Genomic DNA, 16,658 nt, shown 5'->3' with positions numbered 1-16,658 from the left:
TGCACAGCTACAGAGTCTGTAGGATCTCTTGGAGTAGTTAATGAATGCATTTAAAAATGGTGAAGACTGGGATGGGGATTGTTCCTTTTTCTTGATACTGATACCTTTACTGAGACTGCTTAACGATCCGATTCTTTATCGATTCCACTAACGACACTTTACTATTATTTGGTGACGGTTATTTGGTAAGACCAGACCCAACGGGCATGAGGTAGGCCTACAGTGTATGAGGAAAATATTCAATGTGTGATAACATTGTTATATATTGAGATGACATATCACTTGCAATAAATAAACAAATATTGAAGTGTGCATCTTAGCTGCCTGGTTGTTTTTTTATTAAATATATAGGATTTAATTGAAGATTTTAAATACAACTAAATGCTGTTTCCAGAGCAGCAAAAATAATGTTTACACCAGCAACGTCAGTATATAAAGTCAATATGTGACATCACAATGCTAAAGAAAGAATAAAAAACTCAGGGCCCATCTACACTACTCTGTTTTAGTGTAGAAACGGAGAATTAAAACGGAGAATTTTTTTCTGAATGTAACACGGGAATTATAAGCAGCTGTGGCGGTGGAAGACAGACTGGGAGCCGTCGCAAAGTAAACGCTGACATGCCCAGTACGAGTGTAGGCTGTAAGTGTTATTTGCACAGTACAAAATATTTTAATAAAAATACCAAATCAAAAACTCTGTCAGTGGCATTGTGTTTCACTTTGCCACATTTGCACCACTTTGTTTTAGGTCTCCATTTTCGCCGTTTTAGTCTGGATGGGAGGTGCAAACGTAGCAAAAAGTCTCTGTTTTAATACCAAAACGCAGTAGTGTGGATGGAGCCTCAGTCTGTATCAGTCCTTCCTAGAAGGAGGAGCAGCTGGTTTGTCTCAGCCAGCAACTGAGTTTACAACAATGTGCCAAATTTTAAGTAGTACAGACCAGTGTATGCTACAGACAGACAGCTTTCTCGTTAGCGTGTTTGTAACATTTGGCTAATGTTAAGCTAACGTTAGCTGTGCTTGTATAAAACAAACAGGATGAGATACTGAGCAGTTTAAATTAGCCCTTTCTACATGTTTACCCTGCACACAGGTGTATTGATAAAGTATTGTCTTTTTTTTTTTAAAAGGTTTTATTGCACGTACTTACAGTAACAAGCGTAGCTGTCGGTAACTTGTGTAGTTTGAAGCTAACTTAACTTCACAGTCTCCACCACTGATGGCACTGCGTCTCTCTCTGCTGCCTGTGTAAGTGTATGTAGGAGCGGACAGAGAGCAGCAGAGGCTGCAGCCTGATGATAAACGTTGGATACCGCGCTTTGCTACCATCAATAAATAAACATTAGTTCATAACACTAGTTCATTGCATTTCAAGTTAAATCAGATTTGACGCTCGAGACAAAACGTTACATTATAGGACCCGCTAGTCTCGATAGCGGTATCGAAAAGCTCAGACCTTCCTGATTTTCTGGTTTTGAGAAAGTTTGGAACCGTTTCCTTTTAGAACCAGGTATCGATCCCCATCCTTAGTGAAGATGTAAGGAGAAGTCAGCTCTTTGTTTTGTTTGGGATGTTAGTGAATGACCTCTCAAAGCATGGTGGGATAGTTGGGATTGAGAAAAGGGAGGGGTTGAAAGGTGACCATGCGTTACTTTATGCCAATGAGGGTGAAGTTTGCCTGGAAGCTCCACTGTGATTTGCCAAAAACCTATCAAAAACTTTTGTGGCAAAAACCTGGTCAAATAAACTTTACACATAAAGTGAGAAGCAAGCATAAACAATGATGGATTACTAGCCAGGCAAAGCATGCAACTGCCCTGCTGGCGCAGACCTTCAGGGGCCCTGAGGGCCCAAGATTCTAAAACAGATTGTGTTATAAAATGATGAATGTTGAAGATTCGATGCTTTAATGGGCGGAGCCTGATTCAACTGCCAATCTCACAGTCAAACCTTCGCAGAGGCGTTATAGAACGAGGATCAAACCATTTTGGCTATGCGGGGTTGCTCATCATCTGGTTTTACATAGGACTACTGGTTTTCTCCCAATAAGTTAATATATAGCCTTTTAAAATATCAATTTCAACTTATAATGCTGTAAATAAAAATGTAAAAAAAAAGTAGTAGCTTTAATAAATCTTGAACCCTAATCCTTAAGGTAGCGGGCGTCACTGTGTGGGCGTAGCGTGAGTGTATTTGTGTGTGGCAGAAGTGGAAGAGAGACAGAGCACCCGCTGCGCCGGTGTTCAGGTCATTCAGGTCATTTATCACCACTGATGAAACTCACAAAGAATATTATTATTAACACACAAATGATTCGACTATCAGTCGACTAGGCAAGACTTGAAAACTCTGATTCGACTATGTAAATCTTTAGTCGGGGACAGTCCTAAAATTATCACAAAATAACAGACCAACAAGTCCTTCAAATTTATTTAAAATGTGTTTTATCAAATGCTTTGTTGACCCAGCCATGCACCAACCTCCTCCCCCTGAGGTCTCTGTTGCTCTACAACATCACCTGACAGACAAGGGTCAAAATTCTTAAGGCCAATAGAGAGCTTTGTCACTCAACGTGAATGTTGTTTTAGGGAATTTGCTGAGAAGACTGATGCAGTTGGTGCAAACCTGGGGCAATTAGTGTTCCAGTGTAGAGTATCTACAGGTTGGTTTCTGGCCAAAAGATAATCCGGCCCTGACTACTAAGCTCTACTTTCAAATCTTGAGTGGTGAGAATCCTGGAAACAGAGTTCCAGGAGGTTCACCGCCACCCTGAAACAATTTCCCACACACGCAGAAGTGGAAAGTAAGGAATTACAATTACTCACGTTACTGTAATTGAGTATTTTTTTTGTGTACTTGTACTTTTTAAAATGGCTTTTATAATCTGTAATTTTACCTTTACTTAAGTATGTTTTGTTTGAAGTATTGTACTTCGCTACAAGCCCTTAATGGTCAGGCAACATGCTCTATGAAAGAACTCTTTACACCATACTGCCCAACTAGAACACTGCATTCCCAAAATGCAGGGCTTCTTGTTGTGCCTAGGATCTCTAGATGTAGAATGGGAGCTAGAGCCTTTAGCCATCAGGCACCTCGGCTGTGGAATCAACCAACATTTCCGTATTTAAGAGTAGCCTAAAAACTTTTCTTTTTAGTAAAGCTTGTAGTTAGGGATGGTTTTTCTTTATTTTGTGAGAAGGCTTATAGTCTGGGCTAGGGTATGAATTTTTATACATTTTAACTGTCTTATTTTATTATTTTTATTATTGTTTTTTAATGTGTGTATTTATCTATCCAATTCTGCAAACTTTATGTGTCTCTATTTTCTATTAAGTGTACTGGGACAGCAAAGCTGGTGATTTTACACTTAAATAAATTTGACTTGACTTTGACTTACATTTTAAATCACAGCCTCAAAGACAGGACTGACTGTGACTCTTGTTGCGTAGAGTCCCCGGCTGCAGTAGCACATGGATCTTGCGTAAAACAGGGGCCTCTGACTTCATCCAGCCAGAGGCCGACAGACCGCAGTGAGAGGGAGTGGAAAGGGGCAGAGAGAGGAGGTCGCGGAGTGGCCCGACGCGCTGTGGCCGGTCAGTGAGCATTCCCTCTGGCTGGATGAAGTCTGATGCTCCTCATTTTATGCATGATCCATGATCCTTCCTCAAGTAGTTGGTAAAAGAAGAGGCTTTGCTCAAATTAGCCAGAAAGACATCGGTGCATGACATTGCTAATGTTGGTTGGCACTAGCAACCTGCTGGTAACTAGTTAATTATGCTATGACTATGAAAATAAAAAATTAATTATGCTAACGCCCATAAAGTCCCATTAAAATTACCACCTGTTTGAATGTAGCCTAAATAGGGATGTGACTTCATGCACAGTCAAGTGTTTCCCATTTTCCCAGCCCAGTGCAGCCCGCCTTAGTCTAATCTGTTCCGCCATAGTTTCATGATGAAGCAAAAATATTCACAACACTTCTCATTATAACATACAGGTCTCTTTTTTCTCTCAAATTTTCTATCAAACTAACTAACTTTGTGCCCTCATCAAATCGTAAAAGACTGCGATTTAATTAAATAAGTATAATAAGTCGGCCTATAAATAAGATATTAAATGAGTACAAATAAGTTATTTTAGGAAAAAAAGTAATGTTTACTCTGAGTACATTCTAAATGAGCTACTTTTCACTTTTACTTGAGTAGATTTTTATACCAGTAACTTTACTTGTACTTAAGTAAAAATTCATCAATGTAACAGTACTTTTACTTAAGTACAATATTTTACTGTACTCTTTCCACCTCTGCCCAAGAGTCCCCATGGGCTCATCCCACTTCCAGGGGAAGCTCTGGTCTCCACAAAGGAACTCCAGTCTCTCCATCTTTCCAGTTTTTCCATGGCAACCTCCTTTCCAAACACCTCAAAATAAATACCACTCTGACATCCACACGGACGCACAGGTGATCAAAACTCACAACTCCCTCCACTGTTGAAACTCATCCAACATTTCAAAGGAAAAACTACATGCTTTGATGTTACTTTCACATTTGAATCAGAAGCTTTCAGAGAGAGTTCCTGTCAAATGAACAGAGCCGCTGTTAAACACTGGATGGGCCAAAAACAGTGGTGCCATGGAGTGAAGTGACAAATCAATGCAAGGGTCTGTTAACAGGCAGGAGTGATAGGGATTGATCAAAGAGCTGAGCTCATGCCAGTTTGCTGGATCAGTGGCATGCTGGATGGAAAGAACATCAAGCATCCATCTACATATGGCTTTTTAATATTTAATCAGATAGACTGCCAATAAAAAGAGATTTACATCTGAGATGCAAAGCCCTCATTACGCACAAAAGTTAATAATGTGTGCCAGCTTATATGTCCACTGCTCATTAATATTTTTTTTGTCAAGTTTCAGATGAATGCTGAATGGCACAACTTTCTCAGAAACTCCATTTGATGACCAAAGTGGAATCAAGCGAGGGGCCATGTGTCAACAGATATCTGCAGAACCAGGCCTCACAGCTCAGGAGGGCACAGAGCAAATCAATTACAGGACTGAAGACCTCCCGTCACCCCCCTCCACTATTCACTCCTTCGCATTTGACAGCAGAGAGAATCTCAGACTCACTGCACTGTAAATACAAACCATGGGCACAGGCTCGGCTCATTCCTCTCCATATTCAAACCAATTTGAATTTGTAATGTGTGAGGCAGCGGAGGAGAAATTGTTGGAGAGCCCTAGTTGTGGTCATGTTAAAAAGAAAGAGGAAGGAAAGACATAAATTAAGCAGCAAAAAATTACGTATTTTTGTATGCACATAGATTGGAGGCAGTTGGAGAATATTTCACTGACCCTATATATAAAACAGTCATAAATGCCCTTCGTCCATGTTCACAGACACCGACTTCGCTGGTGGACCCGGTGATGCTGGTTGCTATGGATACCATTCAATCATTGCAGGTCATGGCTCTCTGAGACGTCTCTTGATGTCGGCAGGTGGTATAGTAAAAATAGCAACAGTGAAATTAAACCATCATAGGTTTATATACTGTATATAATTATATTTTTTTCTGAAATGTATGTCTGTTTATTTTGATTATTTGAACATGATTCAAAATCATATAGAAAAAAATCCAGACCATTTCAGCACACTCACTTAAAAAAAAACATATCAAAGGCGAAAATGAAAAATATATTTTCTCAATCCACTTCTTACTGTAAGTAATGGGGGTACTATGTGCACAAAGTTTTCACCTCAAGTTTGATCAGTTTGAATCAGTGATGACTACTAGTTTGAAACTGAAATAGCTCTGGGGATGTAGCAATAGAAAGAGAATGAGTTTACCTGACCTCTGTAGCCCACTCCTCAAATCTGCTTAAGGCTCCAGGCCCCATTAGCCACTACTAGCATAACATACCTGAATCTCTGACTGAACTATTGGTTATTAAGTTGCATTGCATTGTGGGTAATGTAGGCACCAGGTTTTGATAAGTGCTCAGTAAGGCAAAGGCGCATCCTATCATATCATACCGAAACACAGAAATGTGCACTCAGAATGCCTTATCAGTTTAATTACCTCCAACCCAGCTCCACCACCCACCACCTCACCTCTGGATCTAATGGACTACTACAATGAAAGTTTATCTTCTGCACTGGATACTTTAGCCCCTCTGAAAACACTTGGGTGTCTCATCTACCCATACCGTCCCTACTCAAACCATTGGAACTAATATGAACAATAATCTTTCAAATGAACAGTGCTCTACACTGTTGACTTTTTTTAACTAAAAAATTACTGCAATTCATGAGCATCTTGCCTCTGTGTTCAATGTTACTGCCTGCAACCACAGTCATTTGTGACTGCAACTACGGGCCAATTTCCAACTTATCATTCATATCTAAAACTACAGACTTACCTCAATAAAAATAATCTCCTTGAAAAATTCCAATCTGGCTTTAGCACAGAAACTGCCCTAGTTAAGATCACCAACGACCTCCTCCGTTCAGCAGATTCTGGTCTGTTCTCCATTCTCACCCTCCTGGACTGCCTAGCAGCCTTTGACACTCTCTCACATCCTCTCTTCATAGACCATCTGGCACGTATTGGAATTGGGGGCACTGTTTATCAGTGGTTTGCTTCCTACCTTTCAAAAAAGACAAACTTTGTTAAAATTCAAATCTACAGGTCAGAAACCTCCAGAGTTCACCATGGAGTAACACAGGGGTCATTATTGGGACCACTTCTGTTAATCATTTACCTCGTCTCTCTAACATCTTCTGGCACTATGACATCCAATTTCACTGTTATGCTGACGATACACAGCTTCATGTGTCCAAAAACCCCAGTTCCACACTCCCCTCCAGTACCCTTACTGCCTGTCTATATGATATACAGACATGGATGACAACCAGTGCTTGAGGTGGGCCAATAAGTACGCAATACCAGCACCTTGAAGTTTTTCGCTTTGGCCTGCTGGGACTTTTTCTTGCGTACCGGCACTTCACAAGCTGCTGGTACTCTTCTCTGCCCTCTCCATATCTGGTTCTCTGGGTGACGCTCATCTGTTCCCGTTCTCCCCTCCCTGGCAGAGACAGACGAGGGAGAAGCTCGGGTGCCTTTCATGCAGCCAGATTTGGTTTTCCTTCATATAAATAGACATGTCCACCATCAATTGGTCTCCAAATGTCTCCAGAATGCAGTACTCTTAAAAGTTTAATGCTCAAAATCTTACGGGGGAGGACCCCCACACTGCCCACGCATACATTTCAGCATCACATATTTCTTCAAAATAATGTTAAAATATCATCTCGTCTTGGTCTTGTGACCCAAGTCTACTGTCACACCCCTAATCTGAGCCCTTATGTCCACAGCACTTTTCAACACAAAGTGATACCCTTGTTGACAGCAATCAGCAAACTTTTGAAATGTTGAACTGGTTGTTCTGCATGAATGGTTATGATTAAGTTAGTACTTAACGTTAAAAAATCAAAGACTGACCACCATGTAGAGCATTTTTCTTGCACAATAATTTAATGAAGAAAAACAACAACCAAAATGAAACAGCTGTTTTGTCCAACTGGAATTAATATTGTAGCCTACTAGTGGTAAGCTATATAGTAGCCTAGTCTATACCATTTTCTGAAATTATAAAATATATAACTGTTACCATTCAAAACTCTCTGCAATCTGTCTCCTGGTTAACTCACTGACCTCATTCAGACTTACACTCCATCTCGTTCCCTGAGGTCTTCCACAGCAAGTCTTTTGGCACTACCAACCATAAACCTTAGTAAAATGGGTATTAGGACCTACTCCTACGCTGCACCCAAACTTTGAAACTCTCTGAAACATCCGTATTCTAGACTTTATTACAAAACTCAAAACTGCTCTTAAAACTCATCTTTTTAAACTAGAATACTCACTGTAATAATGTGCAACACTGATTTCTATTTGATTGTTGATGTTTTACTTATGTTTTATTTTTTTGATGCTATGTTTTCTTATGATACTTTCTTTTATTGTTGCTGCTTGTTGTTTTTTTGTAATGTAAGGTGGCCTTGAGCGTCATGAAAGGCGTTTTATTTACTTATTTATAAGATTGCGTGTAATAAAAAGAAGATTTCTCTGGTTTGGCTCCATCAACTTTGATCCCTTCTTTTTTTAAACATTATTTATTTTACTATTTACTTATTTTTTAGTCCAACAGTGTTATTGGGGTGCAATGCTAAATTGGATGATGTATTTTTAATGTTATAGAGAAATGTGTAAGATTTTAAACCAAGTCATTAGGGTCTTTAAAAGGACTTTTGATCATCAGTTCAGTGGAATTTTCTCCTAATTTCTATTATTCTATATTATTGAAAGTATTTTCAATACTTGTGTCTCAAGGACCTTGTTTACTGTAAACGTCACTTATCGGTGTCCTCTTGCAGTAACTTATGGATTCAATAACCAGTTTAGACTGATTTTATTTACTGTTAGCTGTTTCATGAAAATGTCTGAAAACTGAACATTGAGCCTCACTGATCCAGTATCTCACGGTGATCAGCACATTTAGACAATTTACATGACTTTTAGAGTGATTTTACAGCGCATGCTTAAATAAACACTCTGCCAGAAGTTCTTATCCTCTTTGTTCGCTGCTGTGCATTAAAATGTCTTCTATATACCTTCTATACTGTATTTATATCTCTGCAGTCATTCATTTAAATGGATGTATGGTTGTTAAAAAAAAAAGAAAAGAGACTAGAAATGTCTGAAAATTCAAGTAAATTATCTTGTCAATCTTGTCAAATTATCATCAATAACCATGTCAGCCCAATTATAGTTTGTTCATGTTTGAAAATCCTTAAAATTTCACTTGCAGCATCATTAATACGCCTTTTTTCCACTGGGTCTTGGTCATGTGTCAAGTGCCATAGCAGCCACACTACTTTATGCAAAGCTTGATTGTGGAGTACATTACCAAAGCGCAGGAGGCGGTTCAGTTTAGGTCAGCAGGTGGGTGATTGCTATTATAGACGCATCTTTCAGCATGCGAGCACTTAAGCTGCCTAAACAGACGAGTGTGCGTCGTGACTCGGTGCTCGAGGTGGGTTTCCCTCATAATCCTGTCCTTCACGAGCTAAATGCCACAGGGCTCTCTTCCTCTCCCCACCCAATATCTGAAAATAGATCCTCACCGTGGCTCTGATGTCATCTTAAGCACAGGAGAATAGAGCAGCATGGAGGAAATGGCTCACCCAGCTGGATTTTTCAGCAGTACAAAGCATAAAGTACACTTCATACTCTCAGTTGCCTTGGAAACCTGTCTGCCATTAAAAGAGGATCAATATACTTTTTATAATTTGCGTGTCTATGTGTGTGTGTGTTTTCAGGTGTGTATGCTTTAAACGGAAAAGTCAATACAATACATCACATTGTGCCATGGGTATTCTCCTCCTCCTTTACGTTCCTGACAGCATTTTTGAAATAAAAGTCTTTTAACTGTAGATGTTTGTGTGTGCATTGTGACCTCAGCAAACATTCTGGCATTGTATAGAGGTTTCAGTTAGCTAAATCAATGAGAGCTTGTGTAAATACAAATCAAAGATGAGGGAATCTGGAGTCATCCACACGCATGCATGTCTATGAAATCAGAATATGAGCATCTTATTAGGATCCAAAATGTTAAATATGTAGATGAGAGGATACACATCAGTGTCATCTTTCTGTGTCCAATACAGATACTGTAAGTCCAGAATACAATTGGCCATGGAAGCAGAGGTCACATGGTCACCTGGCACACAGACATTCATACATTTGCCTTTCAACAGATTAAGCTGTTTTATTTATTTATTATTATTGCTAGCTAGTGCGTTAAAGCGCTATGAGTGGTTGGAAAGACTAGAAAGGCGCTTTACAAGTACAGACCATTTCCACTTACACATACATCTAAGCGCCCAAGAGTTTCCTTCATGTAAAGTGATAACAGTGTTCATATCAGACAGCCCAATTATGAGGACAGGACCTTTGAGATGCAGCTGTTATTGGTCAAGATATGTATCCAGTGGTCAAGCCCAAAGTCATGTATCCTCATGTGTTTTAAGATACAAGATACAAGATTTTTATCTTGTGATACATGGATGCCTTAGCTTATTTAATCAATGTAGCCAGAATGATGTTGCAGGAGGTGTGTTAAGAAGAGGCACATGGGGTTGTAGGCAAATACTAATGGCTGTATTTCAGTATTACAGTTTAAAAGAGAGTTTTAAGCTATGCATGGCATTACACACAACTCCTAACATCAGATGTTACATTACAAATACTGTAAGAGATCAGTCAAAACACTGCTAATGTCTAGCTTTTAAATGATAGTGTTTGTGCCATGTAACTGTCAAATTTGTTTACTGACGTTGAACAAATATGACTTGTGCATGTCTCTGTCCATTAAGCATTTCTTTCTCCGTTTGATGTGAACACTGTAGCTGCTTTGATTTATCTGGCTGTCTGTGTGAGTGTGACTTCTGTCCAGGTTGCAGTCCCGTGCAATCAATAACCTTTCTCTGCTCGGAACACAATTTGCCTCTCAGTAACACAACCCACATCCCTCACATAGACTCAGTTGATGGGACCAACAACCAATAATCCCCCCCACACCACACACACACACACACACACATCCAAGGGCATCAGAGGCTCTCCCTCTCATTGACAAGCTGTCTGAATTAAGGAATGCTCCCGCAGGCTTGAACAAAGATAAATGAGAGCAGCCCAAATGGCTATGACCAACTGAGGGTCTCAGACTGGAAATATGATTTATAGGTGGCTGATCATTATGTGTGTGCTTTATGACTCTGAAGAGGGGTTCTCCTTGAGGTTGTTTATGTTTTCATTTTAGCGGAAGGTTTACACCAATCAATTATATTAGTTTACAGTGTGCAGTATGGGGATTTCATTCACTCACTCATGTTTCCAATAAAACAGAAGAGACAACCTGACAAAAGACAATCTCGCTTTGCTTTCTGCCTGTCCGTTGTGAAATAATACCTCAAAAACCAAGCCAACATGCTTTAAACACACAACACACACACACACACACGCATGGCTGCTCAGCCCGTCACGATGACCGCCTCATTATAGGCAGAACATGTAGAAGCCCTCCAGCCCTTTAAAACATATAAACAAAAGGCTTGGTGAAATAGTAGCCTCTCGTCTTGTTTGACGCTGTCAGCCTCAGGCAAACACACCGCTCGCTCCTCTGCTCCCTCCAAGGTGGGAAGAAAAGCTGCCACTTTGTCAGACCTGCTGTCAGCGGCCGAGTGATGATGACTGATTGATCAAAGACAGACAGGTGACACTCAATTTCATCAGAATTGGGTCACATTTTTCTTACAGTAGTATTTGGTGTTGTAGCAAAATACAATACCTCGAGTGGCAGAGGGTTGTTTTTAACCTTTTTATATCACCAGTGTAATTCGTAATGTATGTACTCAAGTATGCAGGCCAAATTTACACTTTGGTGCTTCCCAATACAACCACAGCTTTCCAGTACTGGCCATTGAGGAGCTCCAGTTGAAGGGTAAAAGCCCCGCTCAAGGACACCTTAATGCTATCTGAAGGGGCTGCCTGTGCATTTTCACATTCAGCCTGTAGTCCAGAACCTCCTGTTTGAAGAGGAAAGGATGAGATAAAGGCACATCCCACAATTAATTAGTTATTACATTAATTGGGTATAAAAAGAGCATCCCAGAAAAGCTGAGTAAAGCTGAGGAGGGGTTCACCACTCTATGAAAGGCTTCCTGGCAAATAGTGCAACAATTTAAAAATAATGTTTCTCAATGCAAAATTGAAAAGAATCTGGGTATTTCATTGTCTACAGTACATCATATCGTTAAAGATTCAGAGTATCAGAAGAAATCTCTTTACGCAAGTGACAAGGCCAAAAACCAATGGATGGCCAAAATCTTCGGGCCCTCAGACGGCACTCCATCAAAAACATCCATCCATCCATCGTCAACCGCTTATCCTGCGTACAGGGTTAGGGGGGCTGGAGCCTATCCCAGCTGACTCCATCAAAAACATCAAAGACAAAATCCTGTAGAGGACATCACTGCATGTAAGGAACACTTCTGTTAACACAGTTTCAGGCTATCGTTCTATTTGGATTTGCAGATAAATATTCAACTTTAAGTAAATAATAAATAAAATGAAGTACGTTAATTGGTTAAATGTATTTCTTCCAATGTTATATTTAAGGTGTTGCAATAATGACATACAAATGAAACAAATTAAGGTTGCCGGCATGCACGCAGAAACGTATTTCATCCAGATGGCTGGATATTTCTGGACGTCATAAGCACAGTGTTTGTGTAATTATCTCACTGCCAGAATTGGAGACAAATGTTTCGCACTGCAGGTTTAAAGAAAGGAAAATGTTATTTTATGAGCCATTAATTTTCTATGGCCAGCAGCACCTCTAAACCTTTAGCTGAGGTGAAGGCAAGCAGTCACATCAGGATACCACATGTTTGTCTTTCAAATTTACCATACTTTTGATACTTTTTTATAAGCCTAACCAGGGACAGGGGTTGCAAATTAGTCATGGCTAGAAACCTGTATGCATGGCATCTACTTTGTATTCTTTATAAAGCAATGTTCTATGCATTTGTCCCTGTCAAATAAACATTAAATAAATAAATACTTGAACTACAACATAATAATGCATCCTCAAGCACTTACAACTTGAACAGAAACTCTATTTCTGAGGATCTATTGACAGAAATGCAATATAAGATCCATAACTATGTTTTCAGTGGAGTGTAAAGACCCTACATATTATGTATTATGTTTTCCTAACCTTAGAATGAGCCATTTCTATCTACATAACCGCAGGTCCCTCTTACATGGACGTCGCCATGTTGCATCATCATGTTTCTACAGCAAGCCGAAAACTGAAAAACTGCTCTACAGAGCGCGTTTCGTCACTACGTTCTTCTTGTTCTACTTTTGGGAGAATTCATGCAGTGCAGACACTCTTCACTATTGAATACGTACGTATGTTCGAAGAAGAAGAAGTAGTAATAATATATAGCAGCCATTTCAACCATTAGATGGTGATTGAGAATATAACACATAATATTGCATACCTTTGACCCAGTGTTTGCTTAGCTCAGATGGTAAATTGCAGGACTCTCACCTTGAGGATGTGAGTTTGATCCCACCTTGGGACAGTTTTTTTTCTCTCTTCAACAAATGGATTCAGCAAGAACCAGTTTTTCAGGCTCACATTATGGCATGTGCTGCAGTGTGTGTCCCCAGTATCTCCAGGCAGAGGATATTTAGGGGAATCACATTTTCTGACGGCTCTTTCAGACGTGGTTCAAGCAGGCTACAGACTCTTTTAATTTCGGTCAGAATATTTCAAAGTAAAAGCTCTCAATTAAAAATAAAACAGTGCTGCAAAAACGTTCTTGCGCTTTTATTTTGTAGGCAAAACCACTAAAGAGCATATTATGTGAGTTACTGTTGCTGTCGTGACTGAGATCTATTTCAGCCCCGCTATCAAAGTATTTATTTATATTTTGCTGCTATCAAAGCACCATAATCTGGCAGAGGGCCAGATATTATTGCTGGTGGGCAGTTTTGACGAGGGTCCATAATCACAGAGAGAATTAATGTGTTTCCCTTGTCAATGTTTGTATAAACTATATCTGATGTGTGGTTCCTAATGGACTGTGGTGCAGAAACAGTGTTTCACACTCTTGGCTTACATTTTCCAGTGGCCAAGTCACAATAACATGTGGTTTTGCTGAATAGTTAAGTAAATGTAATTCCTTAATATATCTACCTAAAGAAACCTCATTTCTTGACTGGCAACTCTTGGCTATCTCAGAAGAGACACCATTTGGGCTGTGTCAGCCACCGTAGCTGTCATACGCTCTTTGAAGGGGTAGGGGGCAGTGGCAGACTGGACAGTTAGTGGCAATTCACAATCTCACAGCTACATGTCACTAAATCCTACACACTGAACCTTTAACATAATTTTTTATCAGACAAAATGTTATTGGTAATGTAAAATAAAATAACAGGAAAGATCATATTTTGTGTCATCCACCCACTTTGGTAACTGCTGTGGACTCATAGTCTTGTTGATATCAGCGGACTTCTAATGCACAAAGCACACCACCTTCACCCATGAAAGATTCAAACTATAATGGTGTAGGTAACCCTTAGCGTCCGTTTTGTATGTGCAGGACTCTGCTGTAAAGTTAGCAATAATAAATATTATGATTACCTTCAAAATACAGCTTGCTAAAAACACATGGTTAATGTTGTGAACGGTGGCAGTTTGGTTAGGTTTAGGCACCAAAAGTACTTGGCTAGATTTAGGAAAAGATCATATTTTGGGTTTAAATGAGTACATTACCCCGCGACCCTGTGCGCAGGTAAGCGGTTGACGATGGATGGATGGATGGATGAGTACATTAGTTATGTTAAAAGAAGTTAACGTTGATCAATAAAGTCATGTTGTTAGAAAACTTCAATTGACTCTGCCCTCTTATGTTCATTCATGTAACTAGATACAAGTTTTGATTGAATTCCTTTCTGTTTTACTATATGGGGTTCCACAATATGAATTGAATGCCAAACTTAAAAAATACAATACAAATTATGTGACTAGTTAATGAATCTACAATAGTACAAAATGAACTGCTGTTTTTGCATTGTGTATGACATTAAAGAATGTTTTGTTCAGATCAATGTCCTGCACAGACTTCACAGAGAGACCTGGGTGCTTATCTGATATCTGGTCACGTTGAAGGTATGCTGTACTTACGAGAGTGTCCTTTCCAGCCTGCTGCCTGTCGAGCCGATGATCTCCCCCAGCGTACAGAACATTTGACCCAGGAAGTCCTTCACAGAGGAGAGGAGACCAGCACACAGTTAATACTGCACAACAAAGTCTCTGTACATCATTACAGCATTACCAATACTGGACTACACTGAAACTGATATTTTAATACCTTTTTTACAAGTTTGCTTTAATGGGGTCATTGCATGAAAAGTACAATTTTACATTTACATTCTCATTGTATAGATTAAACTGAGACATTTTTTATTTTGATATTTTATTTTCTTGTTGCAGCTTCTCATTCATCCACTTACTCATTTACTTTAGTAGTCAGACTTTCATTCAAAATGTAACATTGCATTTTGTTTATTTAAAACAATCACAGAGAGTTTGTGTAAATCATTAAACAATATGTATTCCTATCAGGTGGTCATACAATATCAAGATATTCTTACCCCATTGATAACATAGTGAGAGGAGCTGCCTAAAAGGCATTGAAATGAACAGGTGACTGAGAGAAAGACAGAAAACATTCTGTTCTGTTCTACTTGCAATCCAGCCCAGATGATCTATTATCTGTGGTACAATGCGACTCCCTTAATTTTTATATAAACCAGTTAAGCAGTCACAGAAACACCATGAAAGGTCGTCCAGCTGGACGTTGACACAGTGTAAAGATTTCAGCTCAGTTCGAGAAATGTCCAGAAGATAAGAAGAAAGAATGAAATTAAGGGATACAATGTGATGTCAGCCTACCTTCTGCTCATCCAGGTGGGCAATGCAATAAAGAAAGGCAGACACAAGTTAAAGGAAAATCTGAAAAGATTCAATGAAAAAAGCTTCAAAAGTTCTGAGCTGATGTCAAATGCCTTCATTGCCAACCTAATAATTACTGTTAATAATTACTGTAATCAAGCATAGCATGTTGTATTTAAGTTAAAACCCATGTTATCCTCTTGATTTTATTTATACTTTCTACATTGCAGGTACTCTATCAAAGTTTGTTTTTATTTGAAATTGAATTCAATAAATTTAATTTCAACTCAATTCAAAGTACTCCAGAGGCCAGGTTAAGGAGCAAAATGCAGCAAATACTCAACACATGAATAAATAAGTAGTAATATAGTTATTATATATATATACATATATATATTCAGTCAACAGTCTATGTATTAAGACACAGCCAGAATGTCTGCCTACATTCTACATCACTTTGAGCTAGCTAAAAAATCATTCACACTCAAAACTAGCTTTTGCATAACCAGCATAAACCATTCTTTTGAAAACCATAATTGAGTTAAATATTCTTAAATTTATATTTACATTGTTTCATAATTGAACCCCAGCAATAGAAATACATCTCCTGTTAATCCCTTTTTGGCATTTTAGTACTGTCGACTTACAAACATCTCTCAAATCATATCCACACTCCTTTACTGAAAAAGCCCTTGTACACCAAAGGCACCAAAACTACTTGGTGAAATTATACCTTTTCTCTTTTTAACCAACTGACTGTAAGATAACGGAAACCTATAAAGCTTTTTTTCTTTTTACATTACAGTCTAGTTATTAAGCCAACAGTATTCTATATTCATGTATTCAGTTATATTTTTAACTCGTCTGATTACTTTTATTGCCTCTTGCCAGTTTCAGTCCTCCATACCAGTTCACATGTCTTTTTGGAGCATATTAATGGGATTTATCAATGGCTGCTTACATGTTTTGAAAGGTTGGAGCTCCTGGTATCCACATTGTACCTGCAATTTAACAAAAAACATCAGACTTTAGGCATTTTTCTTTAGAAAACACACTTCAGACA

The 16,658-nt window shown here is 39.0% G+C and overlaps 1 pseudogene; it reads right to left on the bottom strand.

The window, feature by feature from the left end:
- Positions 1-16,658, bottom strand: part of LOC123987107 — a 185,103-nt pseudogene that overhangs the window by 76,475 nt on the left and 91,970 nt on the right.

The sequence above is a fragment of the Micropterus dolomieu genome, linkage group LG18, assembly GCF_021292245.1.
Source record: "Micropterus dolomieu isolate WLL.071019.BEF.003 ecotype Adirondacks linkage group LG18, ASM2129224v1, whole genome shotgun sequence".
NCBI classification, from domain to species: domain Eukaryota; kingdom Metazoa; phylum Chordata; class Actinopteri; order Centrarchiformes; family Centrarchidae; genus Micropterus; species Micropterus dolomieu.
The sequence above is the reverse complement of the archived record's forward strand: the minus strand, read 5'-3'. Positions and strand labels throughout refer to the sequence as shown.